We start from the raw sequence: 26,291 nt of genomic DNA on the forward strand, positions 1-26,291 counted from the left end.
GGAGATCTTGCTGGCCAGGGTAGTTGACTTACACCTTCTAGAGCACGTTGGGTGGCACGGGATACATGCGGACGTGCATTGTCCTGTTGGAACAGCAAGTTCCCTTGCCGGTCTAGGAATGGTAGAACGATGGGTTCGATGACGGTTTGAATGTACCGTGCACTATTCAGTGTCCCCTCGACGATCACCAGTGGTGTACGGCCAGTGTAGGAGATCGCTCCCCACACCATGATGCCGGGTGTTGGCCCCGTGTGCCTCGGTCGTATGCAGTCCTGATTGTGGCGCTCACCTGCACGGCGCCAAACACGCATACGACCATCATTGGCACCAAGGCAGAAGCGACTCTCATCGCTGAAGACGACACGTCTCCATTCGTCCCTCCATTCACGCCTGTCGCGACACCACTGGAGGCGGGCTGCACGATGTTGGGGCGTGAGCGGAAGACGGCCTAACGGTGTGCGGGACCGTAGCCCAGCTTCATGGAGACGGTTGCGAATGGTCCTCGCCGATACCCCAGGAGCAACAGTGTCCCTAATTTGCTGGGAAGTGGCGGTGCGGTCCCCTACGGCACTGCGTAGGATCCTACGGTCTTGGCGTGCATCCGTGCGTCGCTGCGGTCCGGTCCCAGGTCGACGGGCACGTGCACCTTCCGCCGACCACTGGCGACAACATCGATGTACTGTGGAGACCTCACGCCCCACGTGTTGAGCAATTCGGCGGTACGTCCACCCGGCCTCCCGCATGCCCACTTACGCCCTCGCTCAAAGTCCGTCAACTGCACATACGGTTCACGTCCACGCTGTCGCGGCATGCTACCAGTGTTAAAGACTGCGATGGAGCTCCGTATGCCACGGCAAACTGGCTGACACTGACGGCGGCGGTGCACAAATGCTGCGCAGCTAGCGCCATTCGACGGCCAACACCGCGGTTCCTGGTGTGTCCGCTGTGCCGTGCGTGTGATCATTGCTTGTACAGCCCTCTCGCAGTGTCCGGAGCAAGTATGGTGGGTCTGACACACCGGTGTCAATGTGTTCTTTTTTCCATTTCCAGGAGTGTAGATCTCGCCGCGACGAAAAACGTCTTTGCTTTAATGACTTCCATCCCAATTCGCGTATCATATCTGCCACACTCTCTCCCCTACTACGTGATAATACAAAATGAGCTGCCCTTTTTTGCACCCTTTCGATGTCCTCCGTCAATCCCAGCTGGTAAGGATCCCACACCGCGCAGCAATATTCTAACAGAGGACGAACGAGTGTAGTGTAAGCTGTCTCTTTAGTGGACTTCTTGCATCTTCTAAGTGTCCTGCCAATGAAACGCAACCTTTTGCTCGCCTTCCCCACAATATTATCTATGTGGTCTTTCCAACTGAAGTTGTTCGTAATTTTAACACCCAGGTACTTAGTTGAATTGACAGCCTTGAGAATTGTACTATTTATCGAGTAATCGAATTCCAACGGATTTCTTTTGGAACTCATGTGAATCACCTCACACTTTTCGTTATTTAGCGTCAACTGCCACCTGCTACACCATACAGCAATCTTTTCTAAATCGCTTTGCAACTGATACTGGTCTTCGGATGACCTTGCTAGACGGTAAATTACAGCATCATCTGCGAACAACCTAAGAGAACTGCTCAGATTGTCACCCAGGTCATTTATATAGATCAGGAACAGCAGAGGTCCCAGGACGCTTCCCTGGGGAACACCTGATATCACTTCAGTTTTCCTCGATGATTTGCCGTCTATCACTACGAACTGCGACCTTCCTGACTGGGAATCACGAATCCAGTCGCACAACTGTGACGATAGGCCCGCAGTTTGATTAGAAGTCGCTCGTGAGGAACGGTATCAAAAGCTTTCCGGAAATCTAGAAATACGGAGTCAACTTGAGATCCCCTGTCGATAACGGCCAAAATCTTTCTTAAATACCGCCGAACACGACCCCAGCGTGAAAACGAAACAAAACAATGAACGCGCATTCTTGCATTTCACAGCCATACCGTACAATGCCACACTTTTACTGAACGCATGATATTCAAGCACACACACCGGCCACTGGCTGCCTTCACTGTGCTCAACACTGCCACGCGGCAGCCTCATAACCTGTCAGCTGCGCACTAGTCACTGTGTACAAGCAAGTACCTGCTAGCGCTCTGTACACTACAACAGTTAACAAATCTCCACTGTCCCACGTCTCTGGTTGCGTTTGCCATCTTCTCTAGTCACAAGAAAAATGCACTGCCTGCCCTCCAGATGTGCGATATCCACAACTTGGCCAAGCTCCACGTTGTCACCGAGCGAAGTGGCGCAGCTGTTAGCACAATGGCCTCGCGCTCGGGAGGAAGACGGTTCCAATCCCCGTCCGGCCATCCATATTTAGATTTTCCGTGATTTCCCTAAAATGGCTCAAGGCAAACACCAGGATGGTTCTCTTGAAAGGGCACGGCCGATTTCCTTACCCATCCGTAACATGTTCCGAGCTTGTACTCCTTCTGTAATGACCTCGATGTCGACGGGATATTAAACCCAATTTTCCTTCCTTCCCACGTACACGTTACGACTGTACAGGCTGCTCTGCGCCACGGCACACTACGTTGCGGAATGGCACTTGTGTCACGTTGCTAGACAGGAACCAGCTTCCTGTGATGTGCTATGGCTGTGACCCATGGCGATAAATTGGGCCCGTCATGCCACCCCTAAAAGAAGTCATGACAGCGCCCAGTACGAAGCCCGTAGCCGCCCCCTGGCCCGCCATTTTTATCAAGAAGAACAGTGACAAGGGTCTCGTGAAACAAACTGGAAAGCGATTTTGAATCTTTGTAAGTAAACGAGATACAGGCATCAACCACCTTTTCCATTGGCACTTTGCCCCCAAATTAGAAACGCTCGAAGAGAGAAATTCAGTGATGTAACTCTTTTCGATGTCTAATCGGAAATTACGGAATAAAAATACAGGAGGCCTTTTTGCACTCTTGTTGTGGCCGTTAAATTTTGCGCCATCCAGAGATTTAGACCACTTTCCAAGGAAACTTCTGCCACGGACGCAAGAGGTACTTGATCCCTACCGTACTCTCAATTGAAACCCGTGTCATCGAGGCAGTAGGTACGTCATCTGTTCTCCCCTGCCCTTCGGAAAGATTAACTTAAGACTATGCAGATCAGGTTTGTTATGATAAATGCAACATTTAATTATACAAAGTGTTTGAAAAAGAACTCCCTAGTTTTAATGTGTTCTAGAATCTGTACAAAGTGACACACACTAATCTACTTTGTCGTGTTTGATTCGTCAACTCTCCAAGTTTGGTTCCCCTGCTGTAGGCAGGTCTGCTTGACCCTAAAGGTACTGTATATGATGTTGTGCGTAAAAGACTTAAGTTACACGCCTACAAATTGCAGCTGTTACATGAAATAAAACATACTGACAAAATCGAAAGGTATGAGTTTGCTGTTGACTTTCTACACAGAGTTGATGTTGATGTCAATTTTTAAAAATGCTTTCTTTTCTGGTGGGGCTACATTTCATGTTAGTGGAACAGATAATCACCATAACTGCAGAATTTGGGGGCAGAGCATCCTCATGAAGTTTTTCAGCATCAACGTGACTCTCCAGAAGATAATGTGTGGTGCGGTTTGATGGAAGATCGCGTGATTGGTCTTTTCATGTTTGTTGAAGAAACAATAAACAGTGACGTTTACTGTGATATGTCGAAAGAGTATGTCTTCCCCAAATGGACGGTATTGAGGCAGAAAAGGTGCTGGTGTCTTTCCAACAAGATGGCGCCCCACCTCATTAGAGTAACCGTGTGTGTGTGGCTCTTGACACTCGCTTTCCAGGCGGATGGATAGGTAGGGATGGCCCAATACCTTGGCCATCAGGAAACCCAGACTTAACCCCACAGGAATTTTTTTTTTTGGGGGCCACATAAAAAATCCTGTTTAAATTGAAAAGATCAGAGACATCAATCATTTTTGGCAAAGAATCGTCGTGACGGTGGGGACAGCTACACCTGTGGCCGGCCGAAGTGGCCGTGCGGTTAAAGGCGCTGCAGTCTGGAACCGTAAGACCGCTACGGTCGCAGGTTCGAATCCTGCCTCGGGCATGGATGTTTGTGATGTCCTTAGGTTAGTTAGGTTTAACTAGTTCTAAGTTCTAGGGGACTAATGACCTCAGCAGTTGAGTCCCATAGTGCTCAGAGCCATTTGAACCATTTTGACAGCTACACCTGCAATGTTGGTGAAGTGGAATATCGTCTCGACGTGTACAGGGAAATAAACTGATTCCACGTTATCGCCTACTAACATCAAACAAAACCTGAAGTAAATATCTTTCATGATATGTAGTGATTGATGTAATTTTTCATTAATTTCCCCATTAAATTTATACTTGAAACGAGGAAGTTCTTTTTCAAACACCCTGTATTGTGTGTTACCTGTAAAACAGCTCAATAGTAGAATCTCCAGTAATGCAGAAACAGTTTTTAGGAAACAGTGTTATTTGATAATTTAGAATTGGTCGAAATACTCCTACTTAAAGGCAAATAACTCGAGAATGGATCAAGGTCATCAAAACTATGTGCATTACGGTTTGCTGGTAGACTCTGTAGAGCTCGCCCCATCTTCGTTAATAACATCAAAAGACGTTCCGAGACTGGGAATGCAAATCTGGGACATAATCTCTACAGATCAGTGGAATCCCAACATTGGCTTCGTCAGGCATTCAACTGGCGATACTGAAATGCTGATGTGCCGTGTGTCGCAAGCGGGCAGCACATGATCAGTCCTTATTTCGTTGATGGTGTGGTGAACGGGGGAATGTATTCACATTTCTTGATATATACTCTACCGTTTTCACTAGAAAATATTCACTTGAGAACTCGACAAATTATTTTGGAACATGACTGCTGTCCGGTCCTAAATCTTCAGTTGCAAGAGGTGCATTACACTGCTTATTCCAGAACCCGTTGATGGGTAGAGGCAGTCAGATCAGTTATACAGAACGATCGCTTGACCTGACGCCATTAGCCTTCTTTCTCTGGAGTCCTGTAAAAGATGTGGTGTACAAGGAGGTTCCAAACTCTGGAGAACGTCAAAGAGTGAATTGCTGCAGCGTACAAAGTGATTACTTTAGATACGTCGAGAACAGTGGGTTCATGAGTGATACAGCGTGTGCGGCAGTATTGTGATGAAAATGGATCTCATTTTAAACATACTCCTTAAAAAGCTCACCAACAGAAATGTGACGCCACATAACAACGCATTTATTCTTTTTTGTTCATTGCCTTTAGTTTAGTTTCATTTACTTGAAGTATTATTTTAATGCGAGGTGTGATTGGAAAGTCTTAAGAATGTTCTTGTAATTGTACAATGCTGTTAGTTACATGCTACTGTGATTCATCTCCTTTAAAACAGTCCCCTTCTGACTGAACACACCGACCGCTTCTGTGTTTCCACTTTTGGAAACATTCCTGCACGTTTTTTTGTTTTTTTCTTGAAGTGTGTTAAGGATGCTCTATGTACTTGCCTGGATGTCTTCAGTCGAGTCAAATCGCTTCCCTTTCAGTGAAGATTTCAGTTTAGGAAAGAGGTAGAAGTCCGCAGGGGCCAAATCAGGGGAAAATGGCGGTTATGGAAGTATAGGAATTTTGAATTTGGTCAAAAATTCAACGATGGAGAAGGCACGATGTGGCGGAGCATTGTCATGGTGTAGAACCCAACTCCTGTCTTTCCATAATGCAGCCATTTTCTTCCGCACCTTTCCTAGCAAACGTTCAAGGACACATTTGTAGTATTCCTAATTAATTGTCTGTCCTCCAGGGAGTCTTCCATTGCGAAGACTGCACTTTGGTTTCAGGATCATAAAATAACCGATGATGGACGAAGTAGAGAGGATATAAAATGTAGACTGGCAATGGCAAGGAAAGCGTTTCTGAAGAAGAGAAATTTGTTAACATCGAGCATAGATTTAAGTGTCAGGAAGTCATTTCTGAAAGTATTTGTATGGGGTGTAGCCATGTATGGAAGTGAAACATGGACGGTAAATAGTTTGGACAAGAAGAGAATAGAAGCTTTCGAAATGCGGTGCTACAGAAGAATGCTGAAGATTAGATGGGTAGATCACATATCTAATGAGGAGGTACTGAATAGGATTGGGGAGAAGAGGAGTTTGTGGCACAACTTGACCAGAAGAAGGGATCGGTTGGTAGGACATGTTCTGAGGCATGAAGGGATCACCAATTTAGTATTGGAGGGCAGAGTGGAGGGTAAAAATCGTAGAGGGGGACCAAGAGATGAATACACTAAGCAGATTGAGAAGGATGTAGGCTGCAGTAGGTACTGGGAGATGAAGAAGCTTGCACAGGATAGAGTTGCATGGAGAGCTGCATCAAACCAGTCTCAGGACTGAAGACCACAACAACAACAACAACCATATACTCACTGTTCGTCACCTGTAATTACCCTGTTTAACAGATCTTGGTCTTTTTAGTCCAATTAATCAGTTCTTGGCACACTTCAAGTCGGTTTTGTCTATGGTCACTTGACAACACTTGTGGAATGAATTTTTCGGACACTCGACGCATGTTCAGATCTTCAGTTAAAATTGCCTGAACTGCATAGAAACTTAAATTTAAGTTCATCAGCCAGCTCCCTAATTGTAAGTCTACGATCAAAGCGCACTAAGTCGCGAACTTTTACAACATTTTCATTCGTTTTTGAGGTGGGAGGATGGCCGGACCACGGTTCATCTTCAAATGATTCGCGGCCATTTTTAAATCTGTTGAACCAGACAAAAACATTTGACTGGCTCATACAATTATCTCCAAAAGCTGTTTTTAATAGTTCGTAAGTCTCAGAAGCTGATCTCTCGGTTTTAAAACAAAAATTCACACAAACGCGTAGCTCCGTTTTTACGTCCATTTTCACACGTACAGAATCCGGCAACAAACCCTAATAGACCCGCACTCAACCAGCTGCCACAACGAACTGAATAAAGCAAATGCATTTTCCTGTCAGAAGGCGTTCAAGGACAAGATAATGACTCACTGCCCACATTTCGTGTGCCTGTCCACTAAATCAGTAAGCAGTAGTGGATCCATTCTTAAAACTTACAATCACACCTCGTATATGACTTTTTACCGATGTGTAAATGACACGGCAATAGTAAAAACGAATGGAAGAAATAATTTATTTTTCTTTTAAACCAGTAAATTTGGTCCTGAAAATTCTATTAATTTTATCACTTACAGACGTTCTGTTGCGAGCATCAGATATTCTCATGAGTCTCTGACAATTTATTGAACACCGTGGGAGGTAAAATACGTCAACTGTCTCGCCTGAATGCCAGCTGGGTGGTTTTCCATCGATATAACATTTTGCTTGGAATGAAACATGTTTTCACTTTTGTAAAGTCTAACACACAAGCATGACATTGCATCTTAAGTCGGCGCCAAAAGTTTTCTTTGAGTGTGGCATAAACTTTCGGGTGGCGGACCAACATTAAACGTTTTATGGTTGCTGTTAAGTAATTGAACATATGTCCCTGGACAATGGACACCTTTCTGGACTAAAGTTAGTGAAGTGTTCATGAAATGAGTTGTTCATTTGAAAAAAAAAAAAAAAAAAAAAAAAAGAAGAAAAGTATATTAATGACAAACTTCGCTGAGGAATGAATCTATTGGAGTGTAGTAGTTGGTACCCCTAGATTCTTAAGTACACCTCTGCAGGTTGTCTCGAATTCTCACCAGTAATAAATTGTATCGCACGTGTTTGAACCTGAAAACTTTACCTTGGCCTGATGAGTTACCTCACAAAATGCTCCTGTACGACATTATTATGAAAAGGGAGTAAGCATAATATGCTAGCTTTTGTATTTTTGTATCATCTGCGTCTGACGACATTCGGGTTGCAGATGGGTATTTGTTTAGTCGCTTCAGCAGTACTAATATGCTCCCGTCAGCTGAATTTAGTATCGAGCTGTAATCCCAGGGATTTAACAAGAGCTTCTTCTACTTCTTTGTTGTTATATTTTACGCGTATACTGGCGGGAGACCTCTTCCAAGTTATAAACTGCGTTTACTATACTTCTTACAATGGGACAATGGGCTACAGGAAGTTTTCTTTACATGGTGGAAGAATGGTTGACCATGACGAATGAGCAGGCCTTTAGACCTAAGCTTTAAAGAAGATGATAATGATTTAGTGTTGCACTGTTGGAACTCTTTTCCCACATTTAAAACTTAATCGGGAATCAAAAACTCGGTGCACTTTCCCTTCTGATTACCGCAAAAATAGAAAAGTATCTGTACTTGAAAAACTGTGATGGATCATAAGATTCAAAATAATTAACGAAGATCAAAAATTCTGCTCCATGAATTACGGAGATACTATACAGAGAAACAGTCTTACAGTTCAAGCGTTAAATCAATCTACTAATCTGAAAAATCTTTTACATTTGTGAAAATAGTGCCGTTCTTTTCTTGTATGAACATTGGGTGTTGAGTATACATGTGCTGCAAATATCACTATGGCACTTGGGATGGTGGTAATTGAAGCTGGCGATGCTAAACCTTATAATAAATTTGAAATGTAATGGGTTTTTGTTTTCATTCCTAAAGGAGTGAACTTAAAATAATCTAGGCTCCAATAAGCGGTCACTAACGGCACAACATACTATATTTGCAAAATCTGAAACACGACGTTGCACTTTAATTGACGAACAAGTCAAATGTTACATTCACGATGGTTCGATTTTGTCTTCTGCTGAAGTAAATTCACGACTGTAGAAGTTGAAGTAGAAAATTTCATGGCATAAAAACTAAATCTGTTATGCGAAATGATTTTTAATTCAATTTATATAGATTTCAATAAATGTAATCTCTATCCATACTATCACAGAGTAAGGTCACTTCTGCAGTTTAATACTCAGTTAACACCGTCAGCTGAGAACTGGATTGCTTCAGTCAAGTTTGTACAACAGACAGTGAAATGAACTCCCTTTCCTGTGAGCACATCGTGACTCTCACACGAGAAATGGCAAATTGATGCTGACTTGATGAAGGAATGAACCAAGATAATATTTGAATTAAGGAAATAAAAGGTCAGTTTAAAATTTTAGAAAAATCTATCTCTGTACTATTTAACATTCAGTTATTTAGGTCACCAAAACGAAATTATATTCTGCATAAGGGGAAAATCTGTGGATTCCTCTTTACGTATACAACCAGCTCTTGAAACTGTTGACGTCATCAGGGCTTTGAGATGTTGGAAGAGCAGTGCCGTGGTATCGATGAAAATCACGCCACACAGTTTTAACTGAACTGGACCTGCTGAAACGGAGAGCCCAAAAAGATCGTTGCCGGTAAGTGCGTTATCGCTGTTTCGGCTCGACGCTGATTGGGTAGAGAACCAACGAGCGGTTGAGCGTGCTGCGGCAGGATGACTCTTAACGCGCGTCACTACCTTCACTCATGAATCCTTTTGAATCACCCTGTTTTTCTGTAGTTATGACAGCTTCGAATTACCACTCATTTTCCTTAGGCCATCGAATGATTCTTAGCCTGTAGCTGCTTCGAAATATGTAAACAGTCCCTGTATGTGAGAAACTCCTATGTTCGGTCGCATGTTAAGGAGGCATTTGACACTCTGGCCATTGCAGGCTGTTAACGAAGGTACTACCATACGGAATAAGTTCACAGATACGTGAGTGGCTCGAAGAGTTCTTCAACAATAGAACCCAGTATGTTGTCCTCGACGGCGAGTGTTCATCAGAGGCAAGGGTATCGTGAGGAGAGCCTCAGGGAAGTGTGGAAGGACCGCTGTTTTCCTTTGTATACATAAACTATTTGGCCGACGGACTGGGCAGTAATCTGCGGTTGTTTGCTGGTATTGCTGTGTTGTGCGGTAAGATGTCTAAGTTGGGTGACTGTAGGAAGATACAAGACGACTTAGATAAACTTTCCAGGTGGTGTGATGAGCCCTAAATGTGCAAAAATGTAATTTAATGAGAGTGAGTTGGAAGATCAAACCCGTAATGTTCGGTTGCTATACTACTAGTGTCGTGCTCGACACAGTCAAGTCGTTTAAACATCTATGTGTAACGTTACAGAGCGGTATGAGGTGGAACTTTGATGGTGAACGCAAGTAGTCGGCTTCGGTTTTCTGGGAGAATTTTTGGAAAAAGTGGTTCACCTGTAACGGGGACCGCAAATAGGACGCTGGTGCGACCTATTGTTGACTACCGCTCGTGGTTTTTGGATCCGTACCAGGTCGGATTGAAGGAGGACATCGAAGCAGTTCAGAGGCGGGCTGCTAGACTTGTTACCGGTACGTTCGAACAACACGTAGGTGTTACTGAGCTGCTTCGGGAAGTTAATGGGAATCCCTGGAGTGAAGACAGAAATGGCATTTGAAGCTGACAGCCTAACGATTCTACTGCCACCAATACACATTTCGCGTAAGGGAAACGAAGATAGGAGATGAAAATTTTGGGCTCATACGGAGGCGTACAGACAGTCCTTTTTACCTCGCTCTACTTGCGAGTGGAAGAGGAGGGGAAATGGCAAGTAGTGGTACAGAGTACCCTACGCCACGCACCGTACGGTGGTTTGCGGAGGATCTATGCAGATGTAGATATTGATGGAGAGGTAACTGGCCGACACGCACCCCATGTCTCTGCAATCGCAATGGATTGCTCCCGGTACAGCGTCGTTCCAAGTTTGGACTCATTGTAATCTTTTCTTTCCTATGTTGTACTGTTCATAAAAGATACTGTATTCACGAGGGTTGGTACTTTAATAGTGACAACTATTTATTTACAGCTCGTACAAAATAGACAGATGTTTCAAAGTCTTACTGACCTTCAAAGTAGTAACCAGCACTGTGTATAACCCATTGTCAGCGATGTGCAAGTCGTAGGATACCCTTAGCAGTGCCAGCTGTGTTGACAGTTCGAGCGCGCGGTCTCTTGCCAGACGAATTTGTAGCAGTTCTGAAGCGAATGCCGTGAAGTGTTTCATTCGGTTTAGAAATCGAGTTGAACTGACGATGGCTTAAGTTCAAATGGCTCTGAGCACTATGGGACTTAACTTCTGAGGTCATCAGTCCCCTAGAACTTAGAACTACTTAAATCTAACTAACCTAACGACATCACACACATCCATGCCCGCGGCAGGATTCGAACCTGCGACCGTAGCGGTCGCGCGGTTCCACACTGTAGCGCCTAGAACCTCTCGGCCACTTCGGCCGGCCGATGGCTTAAGTCAGGGGAGTGCAGTAGGCCTCGTAAGTTCAACTCGATTTCTAAACTGAAGGAAAAAAATGGTTCAAATGGCTCTAAGCACTATGGGACTTACCTTCTGAGGTCATCAGTCCCCTAGAACTTAGAACTACTTAAACCTAACTAACCTAAGGACGTCACACACATCCATGCCCGAGGCAGGATTCGAGCCTCCGACCGTAGCGGTCGCGCGGTTCCACACTGTAGCGCCTAGAACCTCTCGGCCACCCCGGCCGGCTGAAGGAGACACTTCACGACATTCGCTTCAGAACTGCTGCAAATTCGTCGGGCAATAGACCGAGCCGCTCGAACTGTCAACACACCTGGCACTGCTAAGAGTATCCTACGACTTCCACATCGCTAGCAACGGGTTATACACAATTCTGGTGACTACTTTGAAGGTCAGTAAAACTTTGAAACAATTATCTATTTTGTAAGAGCTGTAAATAAGTAGTTGTCACTTTTAAAGTTCCAACCCTCGTACTTACTCTGCTGTGGTACAAAGTGTAGGAAAACGTATAAGGTAAAAATGGAGGCCGAAGAGATGCAAAACTGGATGATTTATAGAAATTGCAAAACTATATTTAAAATCTAATTGCCGTGCAAGATGTTTTAACCCCAAATTACAGTGTATAGAATGAACTAATTTAGAACCTAAGCGTTTGTCACGTACGGATAATCCAGTTTATAATTTGAACTTCTACTTCGTAATCCGACAAGGCTGTCATTGAACTGTGTGCCTTCGAGAACAATAGCCTTGCAAAATTGAGTTAGACGTTCTGACGGCAAGGTAACGAACGAAATCATGGAATATTTTTAACAGAATATTTAATTTCTAAAGGTATCATTGTCACTTGGTGGCTCAGTAGTGAAAGTGGGTAAAATTCCAAAAGTTTGGGATCCTATCCCTAGTCAGTTCAAAGATTTTCATTTATCACCCCTTTCACCTCTGACAGTGACTTGCTATTGTGAGGAGTGACAAGCTATACCGTAGTTCGGAATCCACATTAAACTGCAGCCCCTCCTCTAACTGGCAGGGTGAGTCTGGCCAGAGATCGGAGGAGGGCAAAGGTACACCACATTTAATAGGACTGTGCTTAGCAAAGCATGATGTGTTCCGATGGTCGTCAAGGTTTTAAATAGTCTTACCTTCATGTGTCACCTTGAATTTTAATACACACTGCAGCTCAAAAGTTATTTAAAAAGAAAAAGAAATTTATTGCTGCTGTGGACTCAAGAATATAAGAGCGACTTTGTTCCCAAGCAGAAAATACCCATACCATCTGTACGAGATGAAATACAAGTAAAAACAAAAATTATATCCCTTCTCACCAATAAGGGTTGAGAGCAGTGTGCTGATTCTGCACTGTGCTGGACACAGTTCTGATGGAGGAGCTGTAGCCGTGTGGGAAGTTTTGATTCTGACAATGAGTGGTTGTGTAGTGCGGTATTGTGGATGTGGTCTTATGAATTAAATGGGATGAAACACGAACCGATCACAGTCCTTACGTTTTGATGACGAAAAAATGGTTCAAATGGCTCTGAGCACTATGGGACTTAACTTCTGAGGTCATCAGTCACCTAGAACTTAGAACTACTTAAACCTAACTGACCTAAGGACATCACACACATCCATGCCCGAGGCAGGATTCGAACCTGCGACCGTAGCGGTCGCGCGGTTCCAGACTGTAGCGCCTAGAACCACTCGGCCACCCTGGCCGGCTTTGATGACGAAATACGGCAGGTTCGGTAGAGTGTCACGTCCGCAACACGGTCATTATATAATACTCGTAAGAAGTGTTAGCTAAGCTTACCATGGAAAAGTTAGAGAATCGACACAGGCCATGCTTATGGAACCAGCTCAATATTAGACATGTACCTCGACCTTAAGAGTAGACACAATCACTCATAGCGGCAAACAACATCGTAAACTGCTTTTGCTGTAAGGAGAAGGACAAAGTCACAGAGAGCTCTGCTCTCTGGGAAAATTCCGCCAGCCGACTTATGTCGTCACCTGCGCAGCGCAAGCAACGACTTACGTATTCACGTCGGCCTCTCACATTGTGCTGAGACTGATTGAGACGAACGCGTTCCCTTTCTGACTGAGCACTCGCCATTAATCAGCGTCAGGAGCAAACCCTGAAAAGAGGGCAGGTGCGTTCCCAGAATAGCCCCCCTTGCGTCCTTGGTCTCACTGTTCGAATACGTACGTCTGTTATTAGTTGTCTGTGAACGACATTTTGCATCCGCATTGCAGATGCGATTTTCTTTCTTTTTCTTCATCATGAATACTTAAAGCACCCATTATTACAGACGACATCGGTTATAAACTCGTGTTGTTAGTTCAAAGTTGGTAAAAGTGACTTAATTAGTCTGCATTTATTAAGAAAAAGAAAACGTTTCTGATATTAAGGTAAACAATGCTTACCTCATGACTCGTATTTCCACTACTTACGCAAAGATTGTCGCAGAATAGCACCGTTCCTGAAAATAACTCCCAAGTTCTTCTCTCTACTCTGAGAACTCAGTTCCGACATACCATTCACTATCGCATAGATTTCTTTTCCTTGGCGTATATTTCAAAACTACTTTTATGGCCAACCTTTATTGTAATTATTCTTACTACACATCGTACACATTACGATAATGGCAGCCATTGTTTCCAGAAACATCTATCACATGAATCCCAGCTTCAAACGTTTCTAATATTTAAGAAGGGGAAAATAAGTTGAAGTTTGTGTTAGGGAGGGCTCTGGACTAGGGTAATCCGTGCAGATTTGTTACCGATACTGGTATGGCCGTGTAACAGCTAGCATACCTGCCTAGTAAGCAGGATGACCCGAGTTTAAGTCCTCGCCATAAAGTAAAGTTTTATTCACTTTTTCAGCCTCTACGATTAGTTTCTAATATCCTCTCGCAGTAAGATTAATTGTGAAATCAAACATAAAATATGTGACACTACTGAACACAACGAACAAATGTAGCGTTGGCCTTTTTCTCAGGTCGAAACCCGTTTTCTCTTTTTTGTAGACCCCTGAGTTAACGCCGAAGAAAGTCGGTACGCAGTATTTTATCTGCTGACATGGCCTGGAAATCTGTAAAACGCTTTACGAACCAAGACGTTTGTCGCATGATTTTCCGCCCTTGTAACTGCCTATCGTCAAGCTCTGACCTCTCTCGCTACGCTATGCCAACGCCATCTACGGACAAGATGGCGTCAGCTTAGCGCCTCTCTCTTTCCACAGCAATGCGTCAGCTGCTTTGCGCAGTGAAAGAGATCGTAAGATAATTAAACATTCTTCGAAAATTACAACTGATACGTTATCTACAACATTCTTTACAAAGTGCTAAGGAATACACACAAATATATATGCGGTTTAGAATACGTCAGAATTAATTCAATTTCTCGTGCCTACCGCAAAAATTCGAAATATTGTTGCAATGTTCCAAATATCCATTCTTATGCACCACGAGCGTGCAAGTAAAGACTACATACGACGGCCCTTGCGGGCCAGAGACGTTATTAAACTTTCTTAGACAAAACTCGGCCGTTGTTAGAAATGAAACGGAAAAAAAACTCTCTAACTGTTGAATTACGTTTGTCGTGCCGGGCTGAAACTGAATTATTTCTACTTCTTTGTCAGGGTGAGCTCGAAATACAGTTTTTAATGAATCAGAACTTTTATCACCGGTTCACGAGTCTATAAGGAGAAGAGATCTGTTCCAGCAGAACGAAAGAAACGCATGACGCATGAAAACTGTCTCGTTTACGTTTTCCATTTTTCCCAACCTGGATGCTTCTACCACAGGACTGTCTGCGTCTTTTGGCACGTGGGCCTAAACGTCCGGTTCATTCTTGAAGACATACATATAGCTTAGGCGCCAATGAACCATCCATATTAACACTATGGCCGTTATAGTGTATGAATGTGTGAGTGCAGTCGTGGACTGCACAGGCGCCCCTCTATGTTCTTTCCCCTTTGAGTAACAGTGTTCTTTCAGCACGCATTTCTTTTTTGAACACTTTTCTGATCTGCACTGTAAACGTAAGAGTCACTAAAACTAGCGATCTAATGCTTTGCATTCGTAGTAAAAGCTGCTGTCATTTCTATTTGAATCACTTCATTTTCCGACCTGTTTCTCGATAAAAGTACTGTTATTTTTTCTTGCCACAGTTCTATGTCATCTTTTGAAGCGACCAATCCAAATTTGGGAAGATGTAAATACCTTAGCGCCTATCGCGTTGGAAATATCTAACGCCCAGCCATGTAAAGTTGTAAATAGCTTCGGTAAATAGCTCAAAGAGTCGCGCATTTAACTTCGTTGCAATTTCCAGTCGACTCTTACGCTGTCCAGCGACTTAGTTTTTCCATCTACACAATTCACGTTCAGAACGGGCAAACCGAAATTTTTTTAGAAAACTGCTGACACATATTCGTGTCTTGCTACTTTCCTTCAACTAATACACCACCGCTTTTTCTTTGTCTGAGTACGTAATATTAGTTCCTAATGTCTCTTTCGGAGATTCAATTTCTTCTTCGTCTGTGGATTAGCAATCTGAAGTATCAAATTTTTCAGCCGTTTCTAGCCATGTCTGCCCTATTTAAGTGCTCTTCTAGAAGTTTAACTACAATTTCTCACATCACATAGTGTTCACGAGTGTTTCTGTTGATGCCTCCATTTGGCTTAGCATTTACAGGGTTCGCCGTCGCCTGTGAGGGGAGATTGAATGTTCAGCGTAAAGTGGCTTTCGGAGTATACATGTACAGTCGTGCTCAAAACTATCCGAACGACCTGAACTGTATTTCGCCTGATTCGCATGCCACCGGCATAACGCAGATGTCTAGCAGGTCCTCTAATCGCTCCTTGGTACAGTCGTTTGACTATTGAAAATGGTTCTAATAAGTCACCACTAGAAAACACTGCTCTGTATCGCAGTAACTCAAGATGGAAAGTAATACCACGATGCTACAAATATCAGGGAACACCTTATCACAGATAAGACTGTCCATAAGGCTTGTAAGCTCACATTTATTACAATAAATGACATACCTGAAATGTTACCACTCTCATTACTACGTCAGATAGGTAATGCACGTAGTACGTTCGTCGTATTCTTGATTTCCTCTTCAAAGTAACATACCAGACTTGTTATTTAACACAAAATGACATTAAAAATTTAAGTTATCCACGAGCAGCTAGTTGAGAATATGTATGAACTTCAAATGACACGACGAACCGTCTCGTTCTGCATATGTATTCAAACCCAGGTCAGGCAGACTAAACAAAGATTTCGTGACTGACGCAAACTAACAGTCATTCCTCATTACGCTTACAGAGAGTGATATACCTCGATTTTAGACAGTATCAGTTAGCAAATATCAACTTTAAATTACATAACGCAAACATTTTTAACGGACGCGAATTCCTACCCAGCATCTATTGTCCCTGTTAACGAACTACGAGAGATGTTAAATATTCCTTCTTCACACGTAACTTACTTGAAAGGCTGTGAGGCAAACCTATGTGTTGGACAGGGATTCGAACCCAGAACGTAATCGGATTTATATCGAAGCACAACCAACTGTGACATATCGGACTTTCTCGGCAGTAGCTACATGTTTTAACTGAAATGACGAGACGAAACATTAATTTTTTCCTTCCCAGGACTCCATCCCGGCACCTATCGCTGTTATATTCTAGAGAAAACGAACGTTAAATATGGGCTTGTTGCACCAGCATGTTTGAACTAGAAATAATATGACGAAGAGTTCAGTGCTCACTGGGAATAGAGCCCCACACACTTCGTTGTTGACTACACACAAAGAGCGAATATTTCTCCACCAGCAGCTCGGAATAACATCTTGAACTTACGGTCATCTCGCAAATAGTTCTGTGTCTCACTGGGAGTTAAAAACGTCAGATATCGTTAGTGTTGACAACGAATGAAAAAACATAAAAAATCAAAATTATTATCCACCAGCAGATAGGTGTTCTCATGCTAGAGCTTGATAATACATAATGAAATCTTTAGTGCCGGGCCAGGATTCGAACCCATGCACGCGTAATATGTGGAGATGTTGAGGACTCTGCAGCTTTAAACAAACAACAAATTGTAGCCGACCTGTATTGTCACGAAGGGATCAAATTCCGCGTTAAGGGCGGTCTGAGTTGCATTCTCAGTTCAGAACCAATTTTATCGACTTACAGAAGCTCAGATAAAAGATGGAATAAGTGTCGCCGGCCGAAGTGGCCGTGCGGTTAAAGGCGCTGCAGTCTGGAACCGCAAGACCGCTACGGTCGCAGGTTCGAATCCTGCCTCGGGCATGGATGTTTGTGATGTCCTTAGGTTAGTTAGGTTTAACTAGTTCTAAGTTCTAGGGGACTGATGGCCTCAGCAGTTGAGTCCCATAGTGCTCAGAGCCATTTTTTGAATAAGTGTCCTGTGGCCCTATATAACGTTTGTTTCGTCACTAGAAATAAATAACTAGTATAAGAAAGGTTACTGGTGATAGAGTTTCTACATGTCTCCACTCCAGACATTATTGTGGTTCAACCTAACGTCTACTTGGTAGAGAAGGAATATCATCTTTAATGTGAATTTCAGACCACACTGCCATTATATCTTCTTCAGTTGGGGTAGCCAGAAGAGAATGGAATCTTTCTCTCCCTTTCTAAAATCATTGACAGAAGTGCGAATCGAACCCAGATCAGAGGTATAAGAGCTTATCATCAACCCAACAGACCACCAAATTATCTTTTGTAGGACCCATTTTTCTATCGTAACACCGTTGCGCCACGCTGGATGAGAATTCTGACACACAGGCTCCCTGTAGTAAATTGCTGCATGTTCAGTAAATTCATTTACTTGGTTGCCGAATCACCATGAACTAGCTGCCTCAGCTACCCAGTGCATACATTCGACTCTATTTTGTAATCACCGAAATAAAATCACGTAACTGCCACCTACACAGAACTGCAACAGTGTGGGATGCAGAAACTTAAGTAGGAAGTGTTCCTTTCCACTTGAGCTATTCTATTGCGCTATCTGTTTGTAAAAAAGTCGTGTAGCGCAAAAGAAAAGCTGTAACTACAAAATTGTTGAGGCTTTCGTGGCCACTTGTTGACAAACTGCCTATTGGCTTCTGTCTCGGGTTCTTCGGCCGACGTTCATCTAATGATTTTTCTGACGTTTCGCCAGCACGAGTGGCTGGCATTGTCAAAGCTTCACCCTCCATTGCCGGTGGTGAACTGGAGCCGAGCTCGCGGGCGCAGGCTATATGTACCTGGCGCGCCAACGTCCGAGGGCTTCTCCGCGGTCATTTCCGGTGCGGTTCTCCTCTTGCTACCTGCGACGGTCGTTCGCTGCAGTACGGGAAGCCAGGATCCGTTGACCTTAAGGCTTTCCTCTTTCTTGTTCAAACTGTTCGCGTGTTTTTGTATTTCTACAGCTTCTCTGAACAAGCGCGTGTGATAGTGCTTCTCTACAGCCAGAACTTCCGTGTCGGCGAATTTTATTACATGGTCGGTCTCATTCAGTGCGTGCTCTGCCACGGCCGATTTCTCCACCTGCCCCAACCTGCAATGTCGCTTATGCTCATTGATCCTGGTGTTAATGGATCGTCCAGTCATTCCGACATAAACTTTTCCGCATGTGCATGGTATGCGGTATATTCCCGACATTGCAAGTGGGTCTCTTTTCTCCTTCGCCGATCTAAGACACTCTTTGATCTTCCTTGTCGGTTTGAAAATCGTCTTTACGCCGTGTTTGCGCAATATACGGCCGATTCTGTCCGTCACTCTGGGAATGTATGGCAGGAAGGCCGTACCCGACAATTGTTTTTCCGGTTCCTTACTTCCAGCTTGCAACCTGAAGAAAGAAGAGGTACAAGCCATTAAGAATCTCAACGCCGACAAGAGTATATTCGTACTGCTTGCCGATAAGGGGAATGCGACCGTCGTAATGAAGACCGAAGATTATGAGCAAAAGATCCGAGACCTATTAGATCCCACGACGTACCGAAAACTAAGCGCAGATCCGACGCAACGTATCACACGGAATACGAATCGATTAATCAAGGCGTCTTCTCTGCCGGCGGATATACAGAGAAACCTGCGCAACACAGAAGCCCTACCACCTCGGCTGTATGGATTACCCAAGATCCATAAGAACAACGTTCCACTGAGACCGATCGTTAGCGCTCCTGGATCACCGACATATAAACTGGCAAAACACTTGGCCTCTCTGCTCCAGCCACACGTGGGGAAGACCGACACATACATTAAGGACTCAGGACATTTCATTGAGAAGCTGAAGAAACTGAAACTTGCACCAAACGACATCCTGGTCAGCTTTGATGTTGTTTCGTTATTTACGAAAGTGCCACTCAGTGACGCTCTGGAGCACATCGGTTCCATTTTTCCGCTAGACATCAGAAAGCTCTTCCATGCATGTCTCACCACGAGCTATTTCACGTGGAATGGCGATTTCTACGAACAGCTGGAAGGCGTCGCCATGGGTAGTCCTCTCAGTCCAGTGGTGGCCAACTTCTTCATGGAACAATTCGAAGCACAGGCACTGGACTCGGCGACTTGCAAACCTAAGGTGTGGTACAGGTACGTCGATGATACTTTCGTGGTGTGGAGCCATGGTGAAGAACAGCTCAGTGACTTCCTAAGACACTTGAACAGCCTCCATGCCAACATAACATTTACCATGGAAGTAGAAAAGGACAAGAAACTGCCATTTCTAGATGTTCTGGTCACAAGGGACGGCGAAGATCTGGGACACAGCGTGTATCGAAAACCGACTCACACGGACCGATACCTGCACAAACTGTCAAACCACCACCCGAGCCAGAAAAGAGGCATGATTAGTACGCTCGTAACGAGAGCAGGACGAGTATGTGAGCCGCAACACCTCAAACGAGAAATGCAACACCTGGAAACTGTCCTGAGGAGCAATGGTTACTCCACAAATTATATTAGAAGTGTAACAGAGCCCAACCCTCGGCGAAGTAAGGAACCGGAAAAACAATTGTCGGGTACGGCCTTCCTGCCATACATTCCCAGAGTGACGGACAGAATCGGCCGTATATTGCGCAAACACGGCGTAAAGACGATTTTCAAACCGACAAGGAAGATCAAAAAGTGTCTTAGATCGGCGAAGGAGAAAAGAGACCCACTTGCAATGTCGGGAATATACCGCATACCATGCACATGCGGAAAAGTTTATGTCGGAATGACTGGACGATCCATTAACACCAGGATCAATGAGCATAAGCGACATTGCAGGTTGGGGCAGGTGGAGAAATCGGCCGTGGCAGAGCACGCACTGAATGAGACCGACCATGTAATAAAATTCGCCGACACGGAAGTTCTGGCTGTAGAGAAGCACTATCACACGCGCTTGTTCAGAGAAGCTGTAGAAATACAAAAACACGCGAACAGTTTGAACAAGAAAGAGGAAAGCCTTAAGGTCAACGGATCCTGGCTTCCCGTACTGCAGCGAACGACCGTCGCAGGTAGCAAGAGGAGAACCGCACCGGAAATGACCGCGGAGAAGCCCTCGGACGTTGGCGCGCCAGGTACATATAGCCTGCGCCCGCGAGCTCGGCTCCAGTTCACCACCGGCAATGGAGGGTGAAGCTTTGACAATGCCAGCCACTCGTGCTGGCGAAACGTCAGAAAAATCATTAGATGAACGTCGGCCGAAGAACCCGAGACAGAAGCCAATAGGCAGTTTGTCAAAAGCTGTAACTGTTTCTCTCAGAAGTCTAGACCCGGCCATTTGCATTATCTCGCAGCGCTGTGGTATGCAGAAGTTCTGGCGGAATAGTTGTTCACCTCTAGAGGTGTTGTTGCTATGTTTCAGCTAGTAACGTAATGGTAAGTCTCGTGCACCATAGATAAGATGTCGCGAATTTGAATGTATTTACTGCTATATTTTTTTAAAACGCAATTCTGCTGTCTGCTGAAGTTACCAATCTAAGGGAACTTTGAACATAATTCCCTTCACTTCTCAACCCAAAATAGTCGGATGTGGAAAAAGGGCTAACTTCTGTGACATTTTGTTCTTTTCCGGTTTAATAGACAGCCAGGCAGCAGATGCATCTCGAAGCTTTTGTATTATGTATGGGGAGAGCGCATCGTGCCCATATACGTCAGAAAAGTATTTTCTATATTATCTGTCGTGTGGTAGTGGCATTTTATTCTTCTTCAAACATTGTTTGACAGCTTTAACTCAGAACAAGTTTTCTACATGCATGTAATCAATACAGTGCATTTGCATCGTCAGACTGTTATAGATATCAACAGAGAATTCGCATATATCGTTGATGACTAATTTCGCTCTCACGTTTACTATTGTTTCAACAACACTAACGGAAACCTTACGAAAATTGTGCACTGTATTATAAGAAATGAAATAAAACTACCCACGATAACCTTACGACGAAAGTCTGTTTTAATAAAACTGAGTATCTGTACACAAGCATGCCTCTATCGACACGAATTAGTAAAATACTACTTACTTAGATTTTGATTGAGTCTGTGTTTAATTGGTATGCTGTGTCATACTCAAGATATGCAAATGTGGCATTTCATAAATATAGTTATGTATTTCTAGAAACCCAAAATTTGCTTGTCAGCAGCGGAGAGAGGCGTTACCTGTTGTGCAGCATTGTAAGATTTTCACCATTGCACTATGAGCCGAAAGTATTTTCTTGCGATTTCCTTATTGATGTTTGATCTGACTGTTTGTAGCTCTTTCACAGAAGGGGTAAAAACGTTAAAATCAGTGAGACTGGAACTGCGAACCATAACAGACGCTTTTTCACAAGTCAGCACGTTGCCATACAGCTGGCGAAGATGTATGTGTCCTAGCTTCCTCTTACGAGGCCAATAGTGGCTAGAACTCATAAACCGCTATTTAAAGGACGAGATTAGTTGCGATTTCCACCTGCAACAATTTTGCTGGGCTGAAAACCGTAAGTTTACAATCTTTTGTTTCATCTCAAGCGATAATAACTCAGATTACTCAATGGAAATTACAGGTAAAATCAAGTGAACTTTGAGGCTTAATTCCGTGCACACCAGGAAGTAACTAGTCGATCACAGAGTTGCCAAACATATGTTGCCTTGTTGCCAAATCTCAGTTACAGTAGCAGCAGGAAGAAGACGAACCGATGTGATTCTACAGCGGGCTGGGAAGTGACCATAGCTGGTGTCCCCAAGTCGCAGCTACTACGGCCTGGAATACGTAATGTGTCTGATTCGCATTTCTGTAACTAGGTTTAGGGACTGGAGCGTAGTTACTAATAATACTCAGAATTGACTGCAAACTAAGCATCATAAATCAGTAACTCTCATAGTTGTTTTTATATTTCTTTCGGAAGTGTACTCAAAACTAAGAAACTCATTCATAGGCGTTTTCGTGCCTCGCCGATAGTCGAGCACAACAAACAAATAAAAAAAAAAAGAATGTGTGTGTGTGTGACAGATAGAGAGAGAGAGAGAGAGAGAGAGAGAGAGAGGGGGGAGAGAGAGAGAGAGAGAGAGAGAGAGAGAAATAAAAAAGAGTGAGAGAGAGAGAGTGTGTGTAAAAAATTGTTGTAAAGAAATTGAATCATGGTATGTAAAGAAATCTTTCATTTAAAATGACACGTTCCACATCATTACGAAATGTCGTATTCATGATCTATGGAACAAGAATTAATATAATCTAATCTAATCACCTCATATTGATGACTAGCCATGAAGAGTCATGAATTACCGAAATTTTTGCCTATACGAGTAACCAAATCTAAACTCGAAAATAAAAGACGACAATTTTTGTAATAAACCGGGACTCCTATCAAGACCCTTTCGTCCCTGTTAGCTAACCACGAAAGATGTCTGATATACCTCCATTCTGAAGTAACGAAGTGTGCATGCATTTAAAGATGAAGTGAATGATGTGAAGTTCTGCGACGGAGATACGAACCCAACACGTCATCAGATTGATAGCTAAGAAAAATAAAATGTTACGTATCGGTTTTTCTTACGAGCTGCTAGATGTTTGAATCTAAAATAAGGATACAAACTTTTGTGCCTAAGCGACAATCGAACTGCACACCTACCGTGCATCCACGAATATAGCTTAAGTATCAGTTGCTTACTCACCAACAGTAAGATGTGTGGGTGTTTGACCACAAATAACGACACCTATTGCGATTGTTGGCAACACATTAACAGACATTAAAAATGCACGTTAATTTTCACTAGCAGGTGGGTGTGCGCTTGATAGGGCTTGAAATGAAATTATGAATATTCTTGTACTGGATCCTTTGGAGAAGACCTAGAGAAGATTGCAGTCTTGGGAAAAGGAACGAAATGATTGAACTATACTGTTCTGAGAGATTCAGATCCTCGAAAGGGGAGATACGAATTCGAATCACAGTACCAGCACAAATCTTTCCAACGTCTCTAGTTCAATCAAGTACAAGTGAAATAAGAGACCTGTTCCTTTAAATGGCTATCAGTTCATCAAATAAAATAAAATTCTCTAATGTAAGTAAGTTTACTGGCGACTGTATTTCTGTTTGCCATGACTTCCGCTATGTCATTTCACAACGGAAACCGGGTCTGCCCAGTTGGTAATGAAGGAACGTGATGTTTAATGCGGATTATGGATTATAACGTCTTTCTCTTGAGGTTACCAGAGGTAAGATAAATCTGTTTCTGCCTCTTAAAAGTAAATACCTTAACCCACGCAGTGCACCTGTGATAATTCGTTCCAGCAGACTATTGTGGTCACATTTCCCAGCCTCAAGAGTATGCTAAAACGGATGATGTGTTTAGCTTACAAAATTAGTCACGGTGGAAAAAATGCGAGTCTATTAAATGGTTAAGTAGAAGCAAGCTTCTGACTCGGAGATTATGCTATTCTCATGTCAGCAGAATGTAAACACTCTTCTAGGCATCATAGGCTCGAAGTAAAGCCATATTGAATTTTCACAAATTGAGCAAATTTCTTAGTTCGAGAAAATCCACTGTGAAGTGTGAAGTTACCGGATAATTCGATTATTACCGCCATTATTACTATCATTTTATTCATACCGCTGCTGGAACACATGTGCTTGAAGATCATCTAATGCCTTTTGGTCACTATAGAAGTAGTTCCCCAAGAACAGGTTCTTTCCCTGTCTACGGAATCCTTTTCATGTTAATATCAAACATCAGCAGTTACTCGTAGATTACATTAAAACTAAAGTAATTGATGAGAACGTTACTTGATAACAAAAACGCGCTGCCTTTCTCCATTTACTTGCGCCTAGAAATGGCTATCGAGTACTGCCGAACCAAAAGGCAAGATATCTTACTGCCTTCCGATATACGTCGCTGTCAGTTCTTCCATACGATTTGGTCGACATGACCTGTTTCGAGTTGTGTATGACAGACAATGTTTTAGAAAATCAATTGTTTTCCTTTGAAATAAACAGAAAGATTTTCATTCTGAGCTATCCAAGTACAAATTTTCGCAATATTAGTTGAAATTTAATATTCGTTTCTATAATGTATGAAAGTAATCATGTGGTGCAGTTCTTCTTGTTGTCTCCGTGCTTGCTAAGAAAATCGGATGAGTAGTTCCGCCATATGCAAGACACCTTTTTTTTTTCTTTTGTTTCAGCCATACATGTTTCAGCACTTTTGTGCTATCATCAGTGGGTTCTATTTTTATTTTTAACTGTAAATTTGTTGTTAACGTATTAACATTTTCGTCGTTTACAACATTATGTGAAAGTTGCATTTTAACTTAACTGGCGAAAAGTAACATACCTTACATTATATTATTGTCCTCTTGTTTTGGTAGCTGTTATGCTACACAATATACAACATGTCATCTGCAAACAGCAAAACGCAATTTATTTTCTATTTGTTATGTATTTACGAACGGAAATAAGACTGTATCAAGTTTTCTTTCTGTAACTTACAGTTTTGAAGTTGTGGTACGTTTTCCTGTTTTGTTGGCGAAGTAAATGGGCTGTTTCTTTGCCTGTGTTCGTGTGGTAATGCAGTTTTTCGATTACTCAAAACATAGGCGGAGTTTTCGCTGCCATTACGTGTTGTTGTGGCTGTGTGGCGTTCATTTGTTTGTAGCGTGTTCTGCTGGCTGAGGCGCGCGAGTTTGAATTGTATTTGGTGTTAGTTGTGTGTGGTTTATGTGGGTTTGCCTGTGTGTGATGAGTACTGGGGCAGAGAGAGAGTGTATGTGTGTGTGTGTGTGTGTGTGTGTGTGTGTGAGAGAGAGAGAGAGAGAGAGAGAGAGAGAGAGACTGAAAGAAAGAAATAAAGAAAGAAAGAAAATAGAGAGGATTTGTGTGTGTTTTACTTGTATAGTTCTTCTATTGTGTCGAAGAGAGTTTTGTTGCACAGTGATGTGTATTCATTGAGTACTTTCTTTCCTTGGGCTACTGATTTTTGGATGTGGTAGTTTTCTTCTATAGTTAATTTTTGGTATAGGCTGCTGCTAGTTTTTAGGATGTGAAGGTCAGTTTCAATGTTTGTTGGGTGGTGGTTGTGTGCTACCAGGTGGTCTGCAAATGTTGAGTGTGTGCTATTGCTTTTCAGTGCTCTGAGGTGTTCATTATATCTGGTTCTGAAGGTCCTGCATGTTTGGCCCACACATACAGATTGGCAGCAGTTGCAAGTAAGTTGGTAGATGCCAGACTGGCTGTATTTGTCAGTGTTGGTGGTAATTCTTCCAAGTCTGCTCTGTATTGTGTTGTTGGTTCTGTATGCTATGTTGAGTCCTTGTTTCTTTAGTATATTACCCACCCCGTGTGTGGCTTTGTTGTTGTAAGTCATTATGTGCCATTTGTTGCTTACTGTCTGCCGATTTGTTGTGTGATGAGTTGTGTTTGTATGTGTGTGTGTTTCATGGTTATGTGCTGTTTCTTTTTGTATTTTGTGGTTTATTTTGTCTACTCTCTTTGCATCATATCCATTCTCCTGTGCAATTTGTTTTATCGTGTTCA

This window comes from Schistocerca nitens, chromosome 2 (genome assembly GCF_023898315.1).
Source record: "Schistocerca nitens isolate TAMUIC-IGC-003100 chromosome 2, iqSchNite1.1, whole genome shotgun sequence".
In the NCBI taxonomy this organism is placed as follows: Eukaryota; Metazoa; Arthropoda; class Insecta; order Orthoptera; family Acrididae; genus Schistocerca; species Schistocerca nitens.